The sequence below is a fragment of the Lagopus muta genome, chromosome 1, assembly GCF_023343835.1.
Source record: "Lagopus muta isolate bLagMut1 chromosome 1, bLagMut1 primary, whole genome shotgun sequence".
Lineage (NCBI taxonomy): Eukaryota > Metazoa > Chordata > Aves > Galliformes > Phasianidae > Lagopus > Lagopus muta.
The window spans coordinates 139,712,599-139,737,867 of NC_064433.1; the positions used below are offsets into that span (position 1 = coordinate 139,712,599).

Genomic DNA, 25,269 nt, shown 5'->3' on the forward strand with positions numbered 1-25,269 from the left:
AAAAAAAAATAATAATGGGTACCAGGTGCATTTTTTAATTATGTATCTTTTTTCTTTCATCTCTATTTCCTTCAAAGTGGCAAAAATCCAGTCACTGTCTTGCTGCATCATGTAAGAATGTTCGCTTCATTGTGTTACCAAAGCTTCAATCCTTGTTTCAAACTGTGAATATTAATATTTATTTCATCCTCTGGCTATTCTAAGCCAGAGCAAATGAACTGTAGCATCATTAAAATGATTTGGTCTCTTGACCCTTTGTGCAGTTTAAAATGGTGTAACCTGAACCATTTTAATCTGAAGGCTGGAAGAAGTCAAAAGCTGTAATGAGTTTATGACACCTCAAGACATCAGAGGAAGTGTATTGCTGTAGATGGTACATCTGCATACAGAAGCTATATGATATATCTTATGAATGAAACAGATATAAAAAGTGTCTAGTAGTAGATTTTTCCACCTAATCTCATTAATGACTTCAGAGATCAGATTTTGCACAAGGAATGAAATAGTGACATCAGAATTAAATACCTCTGACAACTTTTCCAACAGAATAAACATTACTGTGGGTATTAAACTTCTGCTATTTTGAAACTGACAAGTAAAAATTAAAGAAAATGCTGCCTTTCAGTGAGCTGGGTTTGTTACAATTTCTTAGAGTGACACATTTGTCTCTTCAGTCTCAATTTTAGATGTTACTTCAAAGCAACTCTAGGTATTATGGAGTTTTATCCCACTTTTTCTGTGGCCACATCCAGAGATTTCATGGTCTCCAAAGAAAAAAATCTATCTTCAGAGAAATCAGTGATAAGCGAATATTATAATTCTTTACATGCTTTTTTTGTTTGTTTTAATTTTTGCATATGCGTTTTCATTTGTTTTAAGAACTCTAAACACTTTATAAAATGACAGGAGTCCAGTCTTACAAGTAGAAAAACTTAGGGATAATGATCCAAAACAGGAAAGCAGTTACAGAGGCAAAAACTCTACCCAAAATTTCTAATCCAAAGTATCATTTTTAATCAGTTTAAGAGACAGCTTCTGCTCATACTATATAGTGGTGTTAGCGCTCTTTGCTTATCTTGAGAACTAACAATCTACTGGCAGGGGAAAAAGGCAAATTAAACAAGGAAGAATGGATCCAGTCTGCAGAGTATCCAGGAGAGCTGAATGTTACAATATTGAATTAAATAATTACAATAGCAAGAAAAAAACATTTAGAGAGCAAAGGGTGTTCTTGGTCACTGATTGCTATTTAAATTGGTTTGGCCTCTAACGATTTAGAGATGGTCAGAAGGCGCAAATCTCCTCAAGCTTGATGACTGAAGAAGTGAAAAAGCCCAATTTGCATAGTACATTTTTATAGACTGTTAAGCCTTTAAAGTGGATTAATAAGGTTTAGCAATTTTAAAGGCATACATTTATAAAAAATGAAGACCTTCCACTCAAAATCAAAACATTCAGAGTTTGATTAGAAAAACATACAAACCTACTTACCCAGGTTAAGGTCAAAGTGCTACTACAGACAGATAACCAAAAATTCTGCACAGGAAATGCTTTCAAATTTAACCACTTATGTATTTTAATGTCTCCCATGGTGCTGTTCAAACCCTTAAGGACTGCTGCTTGCTGAAATAGCTTTACAGTTTGGAACTCCAGTTAAAATATTTGTGTTATTCTTGTTTCAAAGTGGAATTCTATTCAAGCTCCTCATGTTAACTCTCCAATATTTTTCCATTAAATGGCAGAATATTCTTAAGACATAATCTGATGACAGAACAAGAGAATATGAAATATACTGTCAGCCTTCAAACACCCAAACTTTATGCACTAAATCCTGTTATGCAAATTTCATCCCAAAGAGGCTTCTGCCCATAGAGAAAGAGCAAATTATGGTGGGACAGATGAACTGCTATTGACAGACGAATATTGCTACTATTTTAGACCAAAGCAATTTAACTATTGAGGAAAAAATCAAAAGAAGTTACTCAAAACAATATTTTACACCTTTAAAAAACAAAAAAAACCAAAACTGTTGAGTTGCACTGGGAAACTTTACTTTGAGCTACTTCTGTCAGCAAATAAAATTACCATGTTGTCCTCTTGGATGAGTACTGTGTAAAGGTAAATCATGCTTATATTTTGGAAAATAATGTAATTGAAAAAAAAAAAAAAAAGAATAGTTAAAAAGCATAGTTAAAAAAAAAAAAAAACTGTTAAGATGTGCAATTTACTGGTGTGTAAAATCTTTATACCAGCAGTTATGGCAGCAAAAATAGTCCCATACCAACCCAATAATCCCAGCTATTCTTGTGCAGTAATTTGAGTGTCTGAATTATAAACTAAATTTTCCTCTTTGTTTTTTAACCGGTAAGTCAGATACTTATTACAATTTTTATATATAACTTTACTTACATACACATATTTTTCACCAAGAGGGTGGTGGGAATGGAATAGACTCCCAGGGCAGTGGTCAAGGCCTCAAGCTACCAGAGTTCAAGAAGACTTTGGACAATGCTCTCAGAAATATGGATTGATTTTTAGCCCTCAAAAAAGATGTTATTCAAGGAAAAAAAGCACAAAGTATGAAGGGGGCCAATTTCTGACTTCGTGCCTTACTCCCAGAATTTTGTTAGAGAAGCTTAATTGAAGCACTGTGTTCTTCCATTAAATAATTAAACAACATATTTATATAGAAACATAAATATTAAAGAATTGGACTTAGTGATCAGTTTAGCTAATTATATGTTGTTGGGGGCTTTGAAACTGAGTTGTGCTACTAAGTTATTAATCAAAATAATAAACAGTCATCAAAAGTCAATGATTAACTGGATTTTAAAAAGTAGTCATTAAAACACTAATTAAGAAGTATTGAATGGTATTTAATGACATGACTTTTGGTCTTAGTAGAGGCTCTTGGACTTGCAAAATTAACTTCAGGTCTAGGGAGTACTGTTGTTTGGAGTGCACTGCAATGCCCTCCAGCCAGGGGTCTGATTTACCTCAGAACCGCTGTTACCAACATCAATACTACCATTGCTTCCAGCTGTGTTCAGTGTGCACACAGTGAGACCCTACATTCTGGCACTAAGCTTTGTTTCATAGCTTGCATTTGGAAAGAGATTGCAAAGGGTTAGCCAAGTGTTAGTCAGGCGGTGTCTGCTTTGGTTGCATAAGTTACTGTTAATATCTGGGAATCCCTGAGAAAGTCAAAGGAAACTGCATTGTGGCTGCTGCTTCAAAGGGCAGGGATGGACAGCGTGCTGGATTCTTTTTCCCAACAGCATCTATATTTATCTCTATTGTTCCTTTTTTTTTTTTTTTTTTTAAATGCTTAGTACTAAACCTGGATCCCAGCCAGAGAGGGACAACAATATCTTGACAGAGAACCTCACGCATCCCACATGGGTCATCTACATTGTCCAAGATCTGTGTGCATCAGAGATTACAACAGTGGAAAACAAAAGAATTACGCAACAGAAAGGTCTTGATGAGTGTAAACAAGAGAAACGTGACTTACTGCTGAGGCACTTTCCTGCCTTTAGTTGAAGCAGAGGGACAAGAGAAGGTCCGCCCTTCAAATCTTCTCAGACAGTAAAAGAAAAATGCAGTTAATAACTATCTGGAGTCTCTGATACTGTTGCCCAGTGTTTCTGTTTAGTCAGTACTATTCTTTAGAGCAGGGATAAGGGATTGAATCATACCCAATTTCTTCCAAAGCTGTCATTTGTTTTAAGATCCAACTGATAGCATTGATAAAGTCCTAGGTAAACTAAAAATGCATTACTAAAGTCAATCCTATTTTATTCAAAAGGGAAATTAACCCTGCTCCTGAGAGAGCTTGCTACCTACAGCTGCTGTATGGAAGGATGCATAGATGAGAATGAAACTCTCTCTGGGGTTAGAAGGTACACTGATGGTGTAAGAACTGAGGAACATAAATTGGAATACAGGAAATTCTGATTTGGTGTATAGGGAAAAAACTGAGATAGTAAAAAATTACTAATCAAGTCTTTCAGCAATCTGCTGTAAGTGAGCCTGCTTTGCACAGAGTACTGGGGTCAGTGACTTCAGAAAGTCCCTTCCAAGATCAGCTGTTCTATGGCTCTGTAACCGTGTGAAAAGAAAGAACATAATGTGAAGGTTAGCTTTAACCTCATAGCTGGAGAACTTGGTTTGCTAGAAGAAATCTGAATTTGGGACCCCAGAGCCAAATGTCTACATATAAATGTATATATATAAATGCAAATGCACACGAGCTCACACACACACAGAGGTGTTAAAACTTCGTTTAAAAAAGTAGACAAAAATGAGCCACTCCTTTTATAAAATGCCATATGTTCTTGCCTCCTGAAGAGAGTTTGAATTCTGGGCTGCAAGTTACACAAGGAGTATCTCTAGAAATTTTGGGTGAAAACCAGTTGAAAACCTGGGTGAAAACCAGTGAGCCAGATAGAGACATATCCCCTAATTCTGCAATTGGGAAGAAATGCACCCATTCACTTACCTCAGGTAGTTCCTTACCTCTATTACAAGATGCATAATTTCCTACATGTTTTTGTTCAAGAAACCTGGGTATCTCTTTTCCACCTAAGTATGCGGGTGCCTTCATTGAACTATGCCCTGTCACATAATGGATTTCACACAAACGTACCAACAGTCTTGAAAAGTTTATCCTTTCTATGAACTAAATCCACAGGCTTTCACTTTTTATATGGTCAATTTCTAATACTTTCTACAGAAAAGCGCTAACTTCCTCACCCCCAAATTGGTAGATGCTACAGAGCTCAAATGATCCAAATGGAAGCTACCTGATTTAAAGAGAATGAGATCCTTACACACACACGCACCTTCTTTGATATATCATTGTTCTCTTTCCTACTAAGTGTGTATTATCTGTTATCTCCTGTCTTACAATGTATTCTCTCAAGAAACAGTGAAAGGGAAAACTAATTTCCAGTTCTGTGCTTTTTTAAAAAACCTCTCCACATGAGGTCTTTGTTATGGCTGCAGGCCCCAGGTGCTAGAGTAACATGATATTATTTTATTATAATCATTGATATTATAGACCCTGTAAGAAAGAAGGAAGTGTAATTACAAAATTAAGCAGGAAGAGAGGGTGGTCAGTGAGGAATGAAGTGTGGGGAAATAGGTTCAAGAAAAGGGAAAATTATTTTTCTATTTTATAAAAAACAAGCACCACAATTTTAACTTTTTATATACCCATACAAGTAGAAAAGTCTTCTCCTGTGCAAAAGCCTGAAAATGAGTTCGGCATGAAAACAATGTTTTTGTGCATACAAATCTATTGTAAATCATTTTTAAAGATTTTCACCTTTGCTCCATGTAATTAATTATTGAAACAATATTTTCCTTACTGTTCTTAGCATTCCCACTGAGTGTGGAAGTCCTGAACTATGTGCTGAACATGAATCAGTCTTGAATTTGACAGTAGTGAGATAAGAAAGTAGAGGTGGATGTTTAAGAGATTTCATGCAGGCAGGAAATGCTAATATGTTACAGAACAAAAAATATATTTCCCGCTGTGATAGGTAGGATGGAGTCTATTTCTAAACTATAGTAGAAGTCTCTGTCTTAATGTTGCTAATCATATTAGCTAAATATCACAGCAGGTAAAATGAGTTTTCAATAACACTGCTGAGTAATTTTCCAGCTAGTTTCATGCTTGGGATAATCTTATTTTTTTCTTTGTAAGTTTTGTATGGATATACTGGGGCAATTATCTTCAGATATTTGGAAACTAAGCTAGCACAGCAGCTTGCCAGTCTGCCTCAGTGTGACCCACTGTGGTGTTTATGTTCTGCCTGCCAGTTGTTATTAGCTCACATGTGCATGGAATACTATTTTCTTCTTTATTGGTTTAACATAATGGTATACCATGGGGAGTGTTTTACAGAAGGGATAGGATCTGAATATAAAGGTCTTCAAAACAGGTATTTATTATCCGTACACAAGAAGTTTCATTAATTTCTACTATTTTATTCTATTCATGAACACCAAAATAGATGTGATGAAAAAGCTTAAAGATTAATAGAGGAAAATCCTTAATCAAGGAAATTATTGCAGTTATCTTCTAAGCAGCCATAGTTTGTTCAGAGCTATACAAACATTTTCCCAATCTGAAGCATTTGGTCAATTGAAGCCAGGTTGTGACTGTCCACCACAAGAGAGAATAAATTTCTTGATAAATTCAACAAGCACAGGCAGAGTGCTGAGTGTTCTCTAATACTCTGGTTATATCTGTCTCAGAGGTAGGACTGACTCTCCTTATTTACCCACCACAATGCTTCCTCCTGTCTATTCTCTCAGCTGGGCACACTGAGTCAGCTCAGGCCAAGAAAAGAAAATCCCTATAATTGGAATGTTGTTTTTCCATTATCCTATGTTATTGCATTATCTGACTCATAAACAATTGTAGCAGTACAGCATGGGAAACAGTGTACATGAGGAACAAGAAGAAAAGGATAGCAAGGTAAAGCCAGTTCACATCTCCAAGACCACAGATAAAATGTCCAAGGAAACAGGTCCCAGACAAAAGAAAAGAGAAAGTTGTCTTTGCTGTCCTCAGATTTGCCCAAAATTCTCATGACAAACATAATGCCATAATAAAACAAGGAAATGGAAGCCAAATCTCATTGCAAATCAAATCACACAACAAGATTGCTATTTCACGTTTGACCATGCAAGCTCACAGTAAGAGACTGCTTAGAGGTCCACTTTTTCTGTCTTTTCTCCACCTGGTGCAAAAGACAGACACCTGCACCATGCTAGGGAGTCCCAGTGGCACAGCAGAGAGATGGACAAGTTGCCCAAAGCTCCTTGTCACTCTCAAGCAAATCCACATCTACAAAGGAAGGTATGTGTTCCTTTGGGTCCAATCCTTAGACTTCTTACATCAGTGCCTCGGCTTTAACTAAGCATGCCAAAAGTGCTGGAGCATACATTAGGAAGTAAAAACTGCAGGGCTAGAAAAAAAACGATCAACTTTCAGTGAGCTGTATTGATTTCAGGGAAAAATGTTCATGCCTTTGGAAAGGACTAATTATACAATAAGAAATGAAGTTTTTGTTGCAGACTAATGTTACTCAGCCTTTCTCCCCAGAGGCCATAAAGTCTCAATCTAATCATATAGTTCATGTTCAGAGTCCTCTGTAGTACCTGACAAAAATGGGATGATAATGGGTTTTGGCTTAATGTCTCTCATCATATGCAAATACACGCTTAGAGAGAAGACCATGAAAGTTCAATCTATGTTGATACACTTTGAAATAGACTATAAATATTCTCATTCATTTTTTATTGTGAGTTAAATGTGAAAAGACAACATGTAGAGAATGTTTTAAGAGGTGATTTGAATGAGGCTAAACATTCAAATTGGCAAGCATGAAGAAATAGTAAACTCTGAGGTGGCTGTAGAGAAGATGAAATGGGTATTGCAGCGGACACCAAACAGATACAAGCTGTCCACTCTTGACTCATACCTACAAATTGATCTAATGTGAGCCTTCAAACTAAAAGGCCTAGTTTCCAGAGGATTTGTTTAATGTGGTTCTTATCTGTTTTAGCTGAATTAAGATAAAGATACTTTTTTATAACCTAGGTAATCCATGCAGCAGAAAGATGATTATACATCCTAACTGTGGGGAAAACTTGAATCAGTGTTTGTGCCTTAATAGATGTCAGATGACTAATTTGTCAGCAGTGAGTAATATCATGGAGGTTTCTTGACAACAAAAATTCTTGCAATGACTAGGAAGATTTTGTTTTGTGTCACATTTTTTCCCACTTCCAGTTAAACCATTCATAACTTTTTTGTCTTTTCCTGAGTTCATGCCCTACCATTAATCTTCACTGAGGGCATAGAGGTTCTCTGTTTGGCTGCTATTTCCATGAACCATGTGAGAAGTCAGTATCTTTTGTACATCTACCTCTCTGCCTTATTTGGAAATTGGCCAATGGATCCTGAAGTTATAAAGAGAAAAAAAATGAGAATGGGCATAAAGACAGGCAACACAGTGACAGCAGCTGCCCTTCTCTTGGAACCCAGACAAAAATACATGTTTTTTCATATATTAAATGTTGAAATTACATGGAAGGCACCTTCTCTGCACTTCCAGTTGAAACAGAAACCAGATGTTTCAGGGTTATATTCTCTGGTCCTTTAAAGAAAAGTTACTTTGAAAGCTCCTGCCCCAGACACAGCCTAAGATTTTTTTTTCTGTCACTTAAGACTGTGAAGGTAGTCAACACACCTTTCTCCAAGATTTTGGAAACTCCTTATGAAAAAACTTGTTCAGGACAAATAAGTGTCTGCTCATACTTTCATTTGGAAATCAGCTTTCTTTCTTTCTTTCTTTCTTTTTTTTTTCCTTTCAAGTACAAGGGACCAAATCCTTAACTTATCTAAATAAGCACAGAATTGTTCAGCCAGCACTGTTTCAATTTAAACCAGGTGATATTCTTTGTGTGTAAAAACAGATTTCCCACACACATCAGATTTCAGAGTTGTGCTGGCACAATATGGAAGCCATTTCTTGTTTGGATGTTGCTCTTAATAGGCTGGAGCCTGCTGATTTGCTTATACAAACAATCAGGGAGCAATCCCTTGGGAAGACTCTGGGGAAGGAAAGCAGGTAAAGGTAAAAAATAAAAAAAGAAACCATTTTAACTGGTTTCTTCTTCAAAGCAATTTTAGGTGATGTTTGAAAGGAAATACCACCTACTTTTATTTAAACAAAACAAAATAAAGAAACGAACAAAAAAATGCAAGGGAAGAAAGAATGAGAGAGATGAAGAAAGAAAAAGAAGGAGAGAGAGGAAGAGAGAGAGGAAGAGAGAGGGAGGGAGGGAGAGAGGGAGGGAGAGAGAGAAGGAGAGAGGGAGGGAGGGAGGGAGGGAGGGAGGGAGGGAGGGAGGAAGGAAGGAAGGAAGGAAGGAAGGAAGGAAGGAAGGAAGGAAGGAAGGAAGGAAGGAAGGAAGGAAGGAAGGAAGGAAGGAAGGAAGGAAGGAAGGAAGGAAGGAAGGAAGGAAGGAAGGAAGGAAGGAAGGAAGGAAGGAAGGAAGGAAGGAAGGAAGGAAGGAAGGAAGGAAAGCAGCACGTAGACTGAAAGGGGAGAACAATCTATCTATAATACATGAAATCCTAAACTGTAAAATATTGCAAAATGTCTACCAGACCAGTGAGAGTAATAAGCTATGCAATGAGAAAACAAAATATGTTTAGATAGATTTGACTGTATATAATAAACAATAGAGAAGCATCTGAATTCATACACATGGAGAAAATAATAGGTACAAAGAAAAAATTACTTTTGAATTTCATTTTTATTTATAAGGAAGTACATTTCATGTATCCCAGCAGATCCTTTACAAAGATGATCACAGATACGTATAATCATGGTGAAAAACTAACATAAGATGAATGAATTCTACTTTAAGAAACATGAGATCCTTCCAGGAATGTATTATTTTGATTTGCTCTACAACAATAGCAGTCTTTTGATACATTTGTTACATGGCTGAAGAACATTTGAATTTCCTGCCTCAATACGCATAAGATGTTGACATCCTAATAGTAAGAGTTCAACAGTACATTACTGCTATGGCATGTCCACTGGTTTCTCATGTCTAGACAAAGCAATGGGGTTACTAGTTTTCTTTTCATAAAAAGAGGATCTTTTACTGTACCTTCTGCAAAAATTAACCTATGCATATTATTAAGATCCCTCCCATTACTGTTATTTCATGCAAAGTTGGGACTCAGCTTGCTGACACTTTCATTTGTTGATTTGGATCCTAGAATTAGGAAACAACGTTTTACATGAAACAATTTTTTACATGTGATTTTTACATGTATTTTTTGTATCTTTATGGAGAGTCATGCAAAAGCATACGGTTAATGTAAATTCATTTTTACTCTCATGGGCATTCAGTCTGAGTTGTCTATATTTGCTTTTTTAAAACATGAAGGCAATGTCCCAGCTTATAATGGCACTGCACAGCTGCACAATAACATTGCAATAAAATTTGACAAGTGCAATGAAAACTATTAAACCAGGAAATATCAAGACTTATAGTGTCCCTGGCTCCAGTGACCAAATTAAGCACTGTGTATAGTGTATTCATATACAAGTATTGTTCATATTAGTTAAGATAATTCCAAGTTTGCTTTTTAGGTGAAATTAACAGTTCAGTAGCAAAAGAGTAAACATGATAGGAAATTATTTTGCACAGGAATTGTAAAGGGTTTCAGTCTGCTGAAACTCTTACCAAAATATTGGGATAATACAAAGTTCCAGAGAGACCAAGAAAATTTACCTGAGAAATGTTTCCTGGCTAATCAAAATAGATGTGTATTTACCAATGTCCAGGATCAGGTGCAGGACTAATTAAGCTTTTTAAAATTGAAGATAGAAAGCACAACCAGCATTGCGTTCAGTTTTGGGCCCCTCACTACAAGAAAGACATCGAGGCCCTGGAATGTGTCCGTAGAAGGGCAACAAAACTGGTGAGGGGTCTGGAGCACAAATCTTATGAGGAGCAGCTGAGGGAGCTGGGTTTGTTTAGTCTGGAGAAGAGGAGGCTCAGAGAAGATCTTATTGCACTCTACAACTTATATTGTGATGAGAAGGGGTTTGGCCTCTTCTCCCAGGAAACAAACAAGACCCAAGGAAACGGCCACAAGTTGTGCCAGCAGAGGTTTAGATTAGACATAAGGAAAACTTTCTTCTCTCAGAGAGTGGTCAGGCACTGGAACGGCTGCCCAGGGAGGTGGTGGAGTCACCGTCCCTGGCAGTGTTCAAGAGGCGTCTGGATGAGGAACTACGAGATATGGTTTAGTGCTTGTGGTAGCAAGGGTAATTGGAGAATGGTTGGATTAGATGATCTTCTAGGTCCTTGAGATTCTATAATTCTATATAGAAGTATCACTCTACATTTTATTAAAATGTATACTCATTACCTCAAGCTTCCATTACTAGCAGTCATTGGAGACACAACTTGAGACAGACAGCATGATCCAAAGGTGTTGTATATATGTGACTGAATGTTTATGTCTCAGAGGCTGACTGTTCTCTTCTGGGCCAGGTGCTGTAGAATGCCTTCATATCTGTGCCTTGACTGTCCTCATCTACAGCAGACTGGCTTCATCTGTATGACATTTGCCACAGGTATCCCCACTGCCCCATTTTGGTGGTTTTCCGTGTATTTTTTGTGGGCTTTCTCCTGGTTAAGAGTGTTTAAAACATCATGAGATCAAAGCTGTAGTCCACCAGCACAGAAGTTATGTATCATACACTAATAAAGTTATGTGTCCTAGGACATGGCACAAAAGTGTTTGTTTGTTTAAAGCTTGGCATAAGTGTTAAAGAGCCAAATTTACTGAATTTTACTAGAATTTATTTTTCCTGTCTTGAGAGGCCTTCAGAATGAACAGTCCCCCAAAACCATGGCTGGGTTTTGTCTCACAGAGACCAGTTAGTATACTTTAAAAGCAAGTCAGGGAGTGAATTCTTACTTCAGGATCTCAGCTCATTTAGCACTGAACATGTATTCTGTGCAGTTTTCTATATGGATGGGCAAAACAATTAAATTGAAGTGGTAAGAAGGAATCCTCCTTGTCCAGTTAACCCCTTAATTAAAGCCAAGCAGCACTTAGATCAAAATTACTTCTAAAGGTGGTGAATGTATGCATTGTTTCAGAGCTAAGGAAATGACTTAGGGATAGTGAGAGAAGTAAATCTTAACACTCTTTCAGAGGTATATCAGATCAAGTTGTATGGACAGCATGGATATTTATGAACACAATACATTCAAAGAGAGATTAGATACCACTGTGCAATGCAAATGGGTGAAAGATGAATAACAGTATGTCATGTGAAACTGTCCAATGAAACCACAAATATAAATACTAAACTTTGCCCAGACAAGCAACATCTCTGTTGTGAACAAGTTATTACTTCTCCAAATACCATTTACCAAAGTCTAACTGCAGTAATCAAATATTTGGTTTGAACGTGCATCTTAAATGTTGCCTCAGCTCAGCTATTCCAGTAGCTCTATCTGGAACAAAACCACTGTAGCTGAGAATTCTTAGGGAGGGACTTCATGTATTTGCACAAAGCAGTGAGGCTAATGACCTGATGAGGACTGCTGGTGGGTGATGACAGTTTAAGTGATCCCTATAGTTCTGCTCAGTTGCACTGTTCAGGTAAGACTTTGCTCTGTTTATACGGATTTGTTAAGCATAAAATAACATCAGAACAGAGATTGGAGTAGAGAGGAAGGAAAAAAAAGCAGGGAGGAGAGAGAGTTGATTGGAGTTAAAAGTACATAAATCACTTCAGAAATATAATTTGCAAATTCATTGTGTGAAGTAATTAATCAAAGCATGGCTGAGTTATAGTACTTGAGAGACTTTGATCTGACAACTGGAAGAAATATAAAGAAACTACTGAGTATCAAGCTACAGTTTAGAACGCAAAACGTTTCTCCATGCTAGTCACAAGTTTAATTACTTCTTTTTTTCTACTGACAGACTGAAATTAAAATAAATGGGCCACATCGAGACAAATTTCAGATGCATGGAGCGCTTGAGAATATATTGTTCCCATAACACAGGAATGCCATGAAATATATTAATAAAGCTGTTCAGGATTTTTTGTTTCACTGGGAAATGCACTGAGATCAGAAAATGAAATACGCAATAAATGCTTAACATTTTCTATTTATCTGCTTAATTTAGAGATTCTAAAGTGTTTAAATTTTTACTATAATATACACATCTCCCCAGGTTTACAGCAACATGTCACAAGGAGAATAATTATGGTAAAGCAACAGAGACAGTAGTCAAATGTTAACAGAACTACCTTAATACTGCCATTCATTACCCTAAAATACAAAGTGATTCAGTCTGAGTAATACATAGAGATTGTTCTGGTAACTCATACAAGCTTGAGGTTGCTGAAAGTGCTGAAATATTTTTAAAATATCTAAATGCACTTTTGGAAAATAAAATCTTTCTTGTGTAAAATATATGCAAATCTGTATTACAGATATTACATTTTTTCAAACTAAGTGACACTACTAATAAATAAATTACTATGTCAGTTTGTACTGCTACCACACCCTGTGAAACACAGCTGCTGCTGGTCCACCATAATGAAACTTGTACAAATAACCAGCAGTCAGTAGCCATGTATCAGGGTCGGCACTCTTAGGGTAAACATTTCTAGTCATTTGCCATAAAGCAACAACATAAAAGTGAAAATCTGTTACATCACCTGTGTTCTGACTGCTCACTTCCTATTCTATACTCCTTACTGTTACGTACTCAAATCAAACAAACAAACAAACACAGATGAAAACCAACCTCTAAAACTATTCCTCTGCTATATTCCTCTCTGATAGGAAGAAGTCTTGAACTGTGCTTTAATCTCCAGGGCAATGACCTCACTCTTTCCCTTTCCTCCCTCCCAGTACATTTCTCCATCTGTTTCACACAATCTCTTACCTTCTTGTCACGGTTTTCTGCCCTGAGTTATCTGTAATCAGCAAATAAACACATAATCACTAATGTTAATGAAGAATTAGGAAGAAAATTCTCCTTTTTGTCCATTAGTGTGGCCAGCCAAATACAGATGCTTCACTAGCTGCTGCTGTTGTTTATCCATAACTCCTCAATATGTGGTACACACAACAGCAACGAAGTAGACTCATTTTCCTGTCCCTGCAGAATGAATGGCATGGGTTATTGAGCAGTTTTACAGCAGTGGGATCCAGAAACCCTCCTGTAACTATGTGAGTCTGCCAAGCTTGACAGTAGGCTGGAGTTGTAAGAAAAGTGAACCATGTAACAGAAAGAGAATAGCAGCATTTCTTCTGGGAAACAAATCCAAAACCAAGACAATACAAAAGACGTGAACACCCTTTTTTTTTATGCGATTCACTTTTGAAATCATTCTTAAGTAAGGTTTTTTTAAAACAGACACATTCACCTTTAAGAGTCAGGATCTTTAAGATCTCCATCTCCTGGGATACACTGGTATCTTCAGGTCTTCTTTAGCTTCATAGAAATGAAGGAATCAGTAAATTACATGGAGTATGAAGCCTGGTGTTTCAAACCTTAAGCTAAAAGTGTAATCTTCCTTTCTGCAGACAAAACAAAAGCACTGTTTTAAAGCACTGAAATGTCTCAGCAACTGCAGTTCTAGAGACAATGAGTTCTGCAAGTCCCAGACTCACCGTATCCTTCCTGAGGCCCTGTTTCCTTTCAGACATCAGTGTTTCTTTCCCAGGCATCCAGTCTCAGCTTTCAAACTGTGACTTGCTGAGTTCTCATGTCATCAGAACTATGTTTTGCAAACCACTGGTTCCCAGAACTTTTCAAGAGATGCGTCATCCACTGGTTCCCAGAACTTTTCAAGACTTGTGTCTATCTCTTGCAAGGCTACAAAAGACAGTAAAGGAGGGTTGAACAGGAGAAGTGGAGATAAAGAAAGAGAAAGAGAAAAAGAGAGAAAGAAAGAGAGAAAGAGAGAGATAAATAAACAAACAAATAAATAAATAGACAAAAAGGAAAAGGAAAAGGAAAATGAAGAAGAAAGGAAGAGAGAGAAAAAAAAGAAGAAAAAAAAAGATTCTTGAGTCCTTCTGTGTTCTCTATGAATTCATGAAGACAAATATGATTAGGGAAGGCCACCCCTCAAATGGAATGTCTTCTTGTTCATACAAGTTTATTTAAAATATATCTACATACAACTAAAAATCTCAAACATAGGGAATAAATTTCTTCTAACTTCCTTTCACTTCACTGAAGTCTTTCACTTCAGTACACTGAGAAAAAAAGATCTTATGAAATCTAGCTTATCTTCTTAACTAAAAATGAAAAACTAATTGAGTAGTTTTCCAGAAGAACTTCATCTGTGGAAAAAGAATTGCAAGAACCCTTGAAAAATAAAACTTATTACTTTTTAATAAAATAAAAGACAGTCCAAAATATCATTAACCCTTGCTACATACCTTGTAAATTTATTCTTATTCATTTTCTTCAGTGCCTTACACAAAGAGATTTTGTGACTTTCAAATCTTCCCTTCTGCCTCTGTCTTATATACCCATTTTCTTTGGATAAATGTGTTTACTGTGAGAAAACAGAATAGAAGTATTTGATTCAGAAGACAAATCTGAAGGGAGGATGTAGAGGAAAGTAGTGAAGAACAGATAGAATAGGTAGCTCTCTGAATAGAAGGAAGAAGTAAAGGGACACAAGACAGTAAAATACAAAAGGCAAGAAAAGATAAATGTTGAAATGTCATATCAAGTGGTAGAGAATATTTTTCGACAACAATCTAACTTTTTTTAAAGAACAATTTCCAACGCAGGGTTGGAGCCCTATTCTGTCTATAGAAATAAAATGTAACTGTCATAAGCTTGGGTACCTCAGTAGTCACTGCTTTTCATTTTGAGATCTTTTTCTTTATGTCTGTCACAAATATAAGCAACATTCTTCTCCATTGGGTAAGTAATGTGAATGTTATAAATATCTACTACAGACAGATACTTAATCCTTATTTGCCACCTATTGATATTCAAACTATGCAACCCACATTTTGCACAGAAGTGAACAGTGTTCCACAAAAGCAAGTATCTGTTTCTTTGACCATTTAACTTTACCAGCAGGTTATTTCTAGTTATTTCTCTATCCTCTTTCCCTTGGGGGAAAAAAAAAAAAATTAATTGCTAGGAATGTTACTCTGTTACCAACCTTTGATGGTCCTTGCAGTTGTTCATTGGCTATCAAGTAACCTGGAGAAATGAAGTCATTACAAAGGATGTACACCATCATCCAAGATTCTATGTTTTCTGAATTAGAAGACTATATGATACCAATAGCAGTCTCATTAAAATTTGTTGTTTTATATCGTCATCTATATTGCATTCAATTTCTATACTAAGGATGTGGTAACAACTAAGAACCTTCTACAGTGTGGATCCAACTCCTTTTGATATACTTCTCCCTCAAAGTCACAAGTTGGTCTTCTTCACCAGTCTTCAGCTTTTCTTGCCCCCATGTAATGAGCCACTAATATGACATTCTGATCACTTTTTCCTTGGTTTTCCATGGTGCCCCTCCTTGAATTTGAACAGGTGATATTCCTTAAATCTGGCTGTCCAAGAAAAATTTTACTTCTTTTTTTATTTTTTTCTAATTTGAATCTGTATGTGGAATTTTAAAAATCAAATTCCCAACATTTTCATTAATTTTCTACAGGATGAAATCTTACTGGCCTCTTCTTACAGGCAGAAAACTAAGAAGAATGATGAATTCCATATTCCCAAAGTTAAATATGTGAAAAGTGCATGTGCATGCGAAAGTCCTGGGAAGAAGCTCCTCCTCCCCATTCTCTTAATTTAGCCTTAAACTCGTGGAAATGTCCATAATCAGCACTGAAAAGTGTTCTCTGTGTTGATACATCATACTTCAGAAAAAAATGGATGACAGAAATCTGTGATTTTGAGATGAGATCTGCACGCGCTTAAAAAGAAGATATAACAGGAGGGGGAGCTCTCAGTACATTGGCAATAACGAAAGCAAGTTCCAGTGCAGCGTTTTCCAAGCAAGGAAAAGGATCAGCCCCCTCCCCCCCCTCCCCCCCCACACCCTTCTGCTTTTATAGTGGAAAAGGAACTATTTCCCTACTTGCAGAGACTAACCTTTGGCATTTACTGGCAAAAATATGTTTCTTCAAATTACACCTTTCCTTAATCAAAAGCTTTCTTGATCTCTGGTTATATGTGGTATGTTGTTTGTTGCGTTACAAAAGAAAAACTGACCTAAAAATCTTCTCATCTTTGCTTTTTTTGATAGAATACACAAAATCTAACTTGATTCAGAAAGTAACTACAGCAAACATCAAGAGAAAGATCAAGGACAACATAAGTAACAAGTCAGAGATCCAAGAAGTGTTGTACAACTGCTCTCTGTTATCACTTTCTCAGGTAATTATTTCATGTTTTCTGCTCAGAACCAAAACCTTCTCCTGCCCTGTGACCTATTATGTCAGATACATACTTTAGTTTGTGATCTACCAGTGATCCCCCCCTAGAAATCACATTCCTTCTTTGCAGCTTTTTCCTCATTTATTGCAGTGTGCTTCACTCACTCAAGTTGAAATCAAGTAGAGACATTTGGGATGTCTAAATAGGAAACAGCTAATTAGAGTCTAGATATATACACAAGTAACAAGGGAAAGAAGTTCACTTTGTAAGCAGAAAAGAAATATCACTGAAATCAGTCAGTAATAACTCATCCAGCCATTGCCATCTAGCAATTTCATTACAGGTAACAAGAGGACCATGTAGAATGATTGAAAGGAAGGTTTAATAGACATAGAACAGGCTAGAGATGAGAAGAGAGACTGTAAATATTTTTGAATCACTACCTTCATAAATTTCTAATAAAATGGGATGATTTCTTGTGTTATAACCCTTGGCAAGGCATGTGTGATGCAGAAAAAAAATATTTAAATGGTTCTAAAATGATCTAATTTTATTTGCCTGGCATTACTGCAAATAATTCTGAATGTAACCTTCAAAAGAGAAAACAACGTGACATTTTCCATCCTCCTATTATGAGTTTGATTCAGCCCATTGAATACTGTAATATCAATAGATGCTAGGTAAGCTGAAAAAAAAAGATGTAAAGAAAGACTATGAGTAACAAAATACTTGAGACCAATCAAAACTAAATAAATGTCGGCTATTTAATGCTTACAAACTAATCATGAAATTAGTAAGAAATAACTGCATTAAGTCAAACAATAATAGAAGTAAGAAATCTGTACAGATACCCAAAAATAAAAACATAAAAAAGAAGTATAGTCCAAGGAATAGAAGGATTTAGATGATTCTTGCTTAATTTAGCAAACCAGATGCTGAGAAAAGAGAATACACTAGAGAAGAAGAAAAGCTAGTAAAGCTGAAAAATAAAAGTTCATCCAAGACTGATTAAAAAAAAAAATCTTGCGTAAGATTGCACTGGAAAATTTGAAGAGGGTTTTCAATTGCCAGAGAAGTAAGATAGAAGCTTAATTATTTTTAAGATAGAACTTGGTACATCTCTGAATGCAATGTGGTTGACAGGAATAGAACAGAGTGGTATTCAGGAGGTCCTAGCTGCTCCACATGACCCAGAACACCCGTTTGAATCTTATGCCCATACGAAACAGAGGCTTATCATCACTGATACTCTACCAACAGAAAAAGAGGCTAAATTTCTCAAATTTTGCACTTGTGTAGTGAATAGAATTCATCTAATATTAATGAATTCTCTTAGTAGAACAAATTTAAAGATTTGTGGTTTAGTACTCTAATGACACACATCAGACTCTCAGAGAACATTTGCTATCAATCTCACCTACACCAAGATTTTGCAGTTTTCTCTTTTTGTCCCTCACAAATCAAATATTTCAATTATGATTTACACAAATTAAAAATTTTTGTAAAAAAAGTAGCATAAGTAAAAATGTAATTTAAAAGAACTTCTAGATCCAAAACCACTCTGTAGTGTTACAGCCTCAAAGCATCCAACCTACTTGATGAAAGCTATCTGTAAAAACACAAACATATAAAGTTATAGGGAGACATCTATAATGTGATCCAAAAGTTATAGATAAATAAATACATCTATTAAGTTACTTCTAAAGCAGAAATGTGGAGGGTCTCTTACTGAAACTTGTTTCAGAATAGCCTTTGGGCTATAGCACAGACATCCTGTGGAGCTGAGCTTCTGGAAGCTACGTAGCACACAACTCCTGGGGTACCACACTTGAGGGTTGTTGGGTTTTTTTGTTTGTTTTTTTGCATGGTTATTCTCTTTTTATTTCACAGAGTTCACTCCTGGTGCTATGTGCGCTCATGATCCTCAGCAGGTCTTCAGGCATGTAAGTTTGAATCAACAAAATGGGCCTGAGCATGCTTCAGTTAGTCAGATTTTTCCCTCTGGGAAGTCTTCTAAATCCGCATGGTTCACAATACCTAAATGACCAAGTGGAGAAAGTGAAAGAAGTTACCGTTAGTAATAGGTACTTAATTTAGTTGCGGATCTCAAAGCTGTAATTATCCACTTGCAGATATGGTCTTTGTGCACTTTTTTTATACTTATATATCTAAAGAAGCCCTGAGCTAGCAAATTTAAGGGATACTACTGCTTTGCAAGTAGAGTGACACAGTCAGAAAGGAGAAGAAGGAAATAAAACCTTAGCTGATAAATGATTCTATTCATTTCATGGGAGAGAACACAGGTAGAAGGCAGCTGTGGGTCCCTTTGCAGATCTAGTTGGAAGTTCACGGGGAAATATTCAGCTACAATTAAAATGGTTGCCATTAAAAAATCTTTGGTAGATGAAATGCACAGTAGATCAAGTGGTAGCCAGCGTCTCCCTCAGAGCACCCTAAAAACTGGGTTTGAATTCATAAGTGACCTGATTGTACATGTGCAAATGCTTCCATATAAAGGTTAGGCACCCATTGTTACTGCAGCGTCTGTTAAAAAAGATAGCCATATCGGTTGCTAGGAGATGGCAGAATTCTCCTGGAGAAAAATCACTCCTGATAAAAAAAAAAAATGATTTTACATAAAGACCTTCTTAAATATAAATATCTTTGACAGCAGCTATTATTACTCACTGAGTTCCTTCGCAACTGAATAAATGGCAGAAAAATATATTATTCAAATATCATTATATCCTAAAGTGTTAAATAGATTTTTCTCTCTTTTCTCCCCTCCTTTTTTGTTACTCCAATGTGATATTTCTTTCCAGCTAAAATTACTGCCTTCCTTTTTCTGTAGACCATTACATGAAAGAAACATTTGGAGAACTGAGCTCAAAAATTGAACTTGCTTGTCTTCCACTATGAAACCAGATTTGCTTAAAACAAATTGTACAGTAGGATAAACACTTTACTGGGAGGGAGCTGGGATGCAAAAAGATGAAGGGAAGCTTGCAGCAAGTCTTCACAAATGGATGGATGGGGGAAGGCAGGTGGAAGGCTGTGTCTCGTGAAAGCAACCAACCATCCAATTCCATTTCAATAATGTTTGTAATTTTCTCCCTATTGGGGTTGCTGGAACTACAGCTGCCCTATATTTGTGACCATGTGTCCAGCTTTTGGTGAATATGACCCTAACAAATACAACATGAAACAAATGATATACTTGCTGTTTTAAACTTGTGTAGTCAATAAATGAAACAATAATCTTTCCTAATTTAGTGTGCTCAGACTTGCCATTGTGGCCATGAGAACTCCTCAGCTGCAGAAGACAAAGGCATGCTGCCCACACAATACACGGTTCCAGCAGCTGTGCCTTCCATTGACTCAAGCTGGAAGAAATGTAGATCGAATACCAACAATAACAGATCAATGTTGTAAATATTAGCATGAGAAAGAGTGCACCAAACTCCGAGTGTGTCTTTTTTGTCTGGTTGTAATAAAGTTTCTCAAGAATTTTGCACATGGGGACAAGAGTGTGTATGCACACGTATTCTAAGCGCCTCAGAAACAGGCAGCAGCATGTTTTCTTGTACAAATATTGACAAGAATCCTTCAGTTTATTTGGAATTTTCCTAAGAAAGCTGCAACAATACAGTAATACCTCTTTGCTACTTTCCACACAGTTGTTTCAACTGCTCGCACCAGGAAATCCTTTTTGTTTTAATCAACACCACTTGGAGTGATGACGTTTCCTTTTTTCTTTTAGTGACAGACATGGTGCATTTTCTTGCACAAAGTTCTCATGAGAGACTTTTGTGCATGTATATCCAACTGCAAATGTGTATTTGTGAGGTAGCTGAAAGAGTTCACTATATTTTCTTCTTCTATTTTTCATCCCAATACTTTATGCGCCGTTGCTGTACTTTCAAATACAAAAATGAACTCAAGAAAAGCAAAGGAACTACTGTCAACAGGTATAGTAGAATATCTGAGGAATATTTGGGAGATAAGGAGTTGTTCATTTAGTGAAGCTTTCAATTTAAGTTCAGTGGTGCTTTCCTCCTCAGTCTCCTTTCTAAGCTTACACGTGAAAAAAACTGTACAGTAAGACATCAGTGCATTCTCGAATGCTTTATAATAATTAGACTTAATCAAAGTTATTAAGGTAATTAGAATGTAACATGCACATACCCCAACTACTACACTGTGGTGAATATTTTTGCAGCACCGTACTTTTCTGTGCAATTGTGTATAATACAGACAGAAAGAAGCACTAAGAAATTACTTCTCTTAAGGCTTATGGAAAAGAACTGAGCCCCTACTGAGCTGATGGCAGCAAGAAATGCTCTACTTCCATTGCTCAGAGATCAGTCAGGACTGTCATTCCCCATTCTCACAAACCCCAGGCAACACCGGAATTCGCCACCTCACACTCATGTCAGTGTTTGGGACCAAAAGAGAAAATGCACTTGTTTGCACAAATAGCACAATGCTATTTCATAACCAGCACCATGAATAACTGAGTGAAATAAAATTTTTGACTTCAAACTTCTACAGCTTAGCACATGCCCTTCAAAGAGCTTGACTGCAGAAGCTGCACGGTCACTGATCTGCCACAATATACGTGTTTTGATGTCCTCTCTGTTCTTTCTTTCCTCTGCCTTGATGAAGTGAATTTGTAGGTTCTAAGATTCATCCAGCTAAATAACGCAAAGCAAGCAACATTTTGTTTTTTCTGCATTTTTTTTTCCAATTTATCTTCTCCTACTATGACTGAGAATTCCTCTTTGTCTTCCATAGACCTTGGCATCATCCTTCAGTCCCAAACTTCATTTTCTGCACCAGCTCATACCTGTCCAGACAGCAAGAACTTTGGCACCAACTTTCTTGATGGTGGGAGTAAATCCCAAGTTTTATTTGTTTCACAAGGCTTAAGACAAGGAGTTGTTGAATGCATTTGCCTCTCATTGATACTCTTTGTCAACAGACTTTTCAGAGTCTTAGAGTGCAAATGATGACACCACAGCCTGCAACTCAGTAGTTAAAGTATAAAATGTGCCTGAACCATCTCACTCTTTGTAGCTTAAAAAAAACCAAAAAGAATAAAGGGGGGGCTTACAAGCAGGAAAGGTGTCAATTTTTTACAGTCTGATACTGATAATACAAGAGGGAATGACTTAAAACTTAAAGAGGGCAGATTTGGGCTAGATGTTAGGAAAAGATTTTTTACTCAGTGCGTTGAGGCACTGGCATATGCTGCCCAGAGCAGCTATGGAAGTTCCATTTCTGGAAGCATTCAAGGGCAGGCTGGATGAGATCCTGGGCAATTTGATTTTGTGCTTAGTAACCCTGTCCATTGCAGGGGGGTTGGAACTAGATGGTCTTTAAGGTCCCTTCCAAAAGAAGCCTTTCTATGATTCTGTGATTCTATGAAGACAATAAAAGTAACAGAAGAAAGAATTCTTTGTTTTCAGAAAAGAAGCTGATATGAAATGGAGCATACAAATGGTTTGACTGCTCCTATTTCCAAACTATAAATTCATTTCTCTTTTCTGAACAAGGCTATTCTTAAGAGGTAATCTCAGATGGTCAGTTCAGGAAGGAAAAAATCATCGAAAGTTAGATTGCATTATTGACACTCAGATATAACAAAAGACTGTAGTTTTTAAATTCTTCTAAGTGACTGGGTAGTCGCTGTATAAATGCCTGAAGACTTATTTTTTGGAATACTAATAATTCACTGTTTCATTTAGGGAAAATATAAGGCCTAATACAGATACTCGTAGAATCATAGAATGGCCTGGGTTGAAAAGGACAACAATGATCATGTAGTTTCAATCCCCCTGCCATGGGCAGGGTGAACAACCACTGGACCAGGCTGCCCAGAGCCACATCCAGCCTGGCCTTGAATGCCTCCAGGGATGGAGCATCCACAACCTCCTCGGGCAACCTGTTCCAGTATGTCATCCACCACTCTCTGGGTTAAAACTTCCAGCTAATATCTAACTTAAACCTCCCCTGCCTCAGTTTAAGATCATTCCCCCCTGTCCTATCACTGTCCACCCTTGTAAATAGTCATTCCCCTTCCTGCTTATATGCTTCCTTCAAGTATTGGAAGGCCACAACTGGAAGAGCCTTCTCTTCTCCAAGCTAAACAAGCCCAGTTCCCTCAACATTTCCCCATAGGAGAGGTGCTTGAGCCCTCTGATCATCTTAGTGGCCCTCCTCTGGACTCACTTCAAGAGCTCCATGTCTTTCTTGTGCTGGGGGTTCCAGGCCTGGATGCAGTACTCCAGATGGGGCCTTACAAGAGCTGAGTAGAGGGGGACAATCACCATCCTCTCCCTGCTGACCACTTCTTTTTTAATGCAGTCCAGAACACAGTTGGCCTTCTGGGCTCCTGGGACCATTTCTCCAGCCTGTCCAGGTCTGTCACTCTCTATGGCTTTCCTTCCCTCCATTGTATTTACTGCAACACTCAGCTTGGTGCCATCCACAAACTTGCTGAGAGTGCCCTCAGTGCCATCATCTATGTCATTGATGAAGATGCTGAAGAGCACTGGTCCCAAGACCAACCCCTGAGGGACACCGCTTGTGACCGGTTTCCATCCTAACACAGAACCATTGATCACATATCTCATATTTGGAAACAGTAGAGATAATGTTGGTTTTTTTTTTTAAATTCTTCCAAAAGAGAGAACTATGTGAGTGGTAAGCTATTATTGCTACATTGCAGGACAAATTAGGAGTCTTTTTCTCTTTTTATTTTTATATGCTGAAATATATATATATTCTGAACACTGTGTATCCTTAAGCCATGGAGTCATACAGTCATTTAAATAGGAAAAGACACTTAAAGTTCATCTAGTACAACTTCTCTGCAATAAGCAGGGACACCTTCAGCTAGATCAGTTGCTGACAGCCTGATCCAGCCTGGTCTTGAATGTCTCCAGGGATGGGGCATCCAATGTATCTCAGGGCAACCTGCTCCAGTTCTTCACCACTCTCACTATGCAAAAACCTTTTCCATCATGTCAAATCTAAATCTCCTTTCTTTTAATTGAAACCATTTCCCCTTGTTCTGTCAAAATAGATCGTGCTAAAGAGTCTATCTCATTCTTTCTTACAGCCTCCCTTTAGATATTGAAAAGTCGCTCTCAGGTTCCCCAGAGCCTTCTCTTCCTCAGGCTTAACAGCCCCAGCTCTCTCAGCTTGTCCATGCAGGGGAGGTATTCCATCCCATGGACCATTTTTATAGCCCATCTCCATGTGCATTCAACAGGTCTACACCTCTTCTGTGTTGAACACTCCACACCCAAAAGCAGTGTTCCAGGTGAGGTCTCAACAGCACAGAGAAGAGGGGCAGGATCACCTCACTCTATCTGCTGACCACACTTCTTTTGATGTATCCCAGGATACAGTTGGCTTTCTGGGCGGCAAGGGCACATTACTGGCTCATATTCAGATTACCATCCACCACTATCCCCAAGTCCTTTTCAGCAGGGCTGTGCTCCACCCTTACATTCTCCTAGATTGTATTGATAGAGAGGGTTACCATGATCCAGGAGCAAAACCTTGGACTCGGATTTATTGAAACTTGTGAGGTCCACCTGCTTGAGCCCTTGATTGATCCAAACAAATTTTAAAAATCACAGCAGTAAGAATAAATTAAACCAACAACATACCCATTTCACAAGCAAAAATTCTGAATTTAAATGCTAGCTCTGACCTCTGCTCCATGCACAAAGTTAATGGGGGGGGGGAGGGGTAGGGAGAGAGAGAAATTCCAGAATGTCTTTTATCAAAAGTCAATTGAAAGCTCAATATAAAGTTCAAATCTTTTGCAGCATACATTATCATTAAGATGAAATATTTAGTGTTTCTGTATTCTGGTCATCTTTTGAAAATAACCTCCAATGTCTCAGAGGTGGCGGGTGCTGGAGTATTCAGTCAATTATTAAAGAATATCTCATTTTTCATGAAGAAAGGTTGAAAACAGCTAATTCTTAATAGCGTGCCACCGATTAAATTGCACCTTTCATTTTAACATCCTGAACAAATTCCATAAACATTAAATTTTTTAGTTGCTTTGAATCTTTTACAGCAGCTTTATAAAACCTTGAAACATTGCTATTTAATAGCCATGCCCATCTCTTGCCCCGGTGAATGGGTATAACTCTTTGTTCTGTGGACAATAGGAAGTCAGATTTTTGGACTTCATGTAATGTTCTTCAGAGATAAGCTTGTCAAAAATTATAGGTAAT

The 25,269-nt window shown here is 37.3% G+C and overlaps 2 long non-coding RNA genes across 3 annotated transcripts; one reads left to right on the forward strand and one right to left on the reverse strand.

The window, feature by feature from the left end:
* Positions 1-11,186: 11,186 nt before the first annotated feature.
* On the reverse strand, positions 11,187-14,430 carry LOC125686263 (uncharacterized). 2 transcript variants are annotated; one of them, XR_007373728.1, is made up of 4 exons: positions 14,257-14,430; positions 14,010-14,163; positions 13,526-13,741; positions 11,187-11,238 (listed from the first exon to the last, which is right to left on the reverse strand). It is a non-coding gene; the product is annotated as an uncharacterized LOC125686263 (long non-coding RNA). The 2 variants fall into 2 exon arrangements; XR_007373727.1 differs by lacking the exon at positions 11,187-11,238 and having other exon boundaries at positions 12,222-13,741.
* On the forward strand, positions 11,233-20,903 carry LOC125686258 (uncharacterized). The gene is made up of 4 exons (XR_007373726.1): positions 11,233-12,223; positions 16,881-17,011; positions 18,902-18,954; positions 20,285-20,903. It is a non-coding gene; the product is annotated as an uncharacterized LOC125686258 (long non-coding RNA).
* The last annotated feature ends 4,366 nt before the right edge of the window (positions 20,904-25,269 follow it).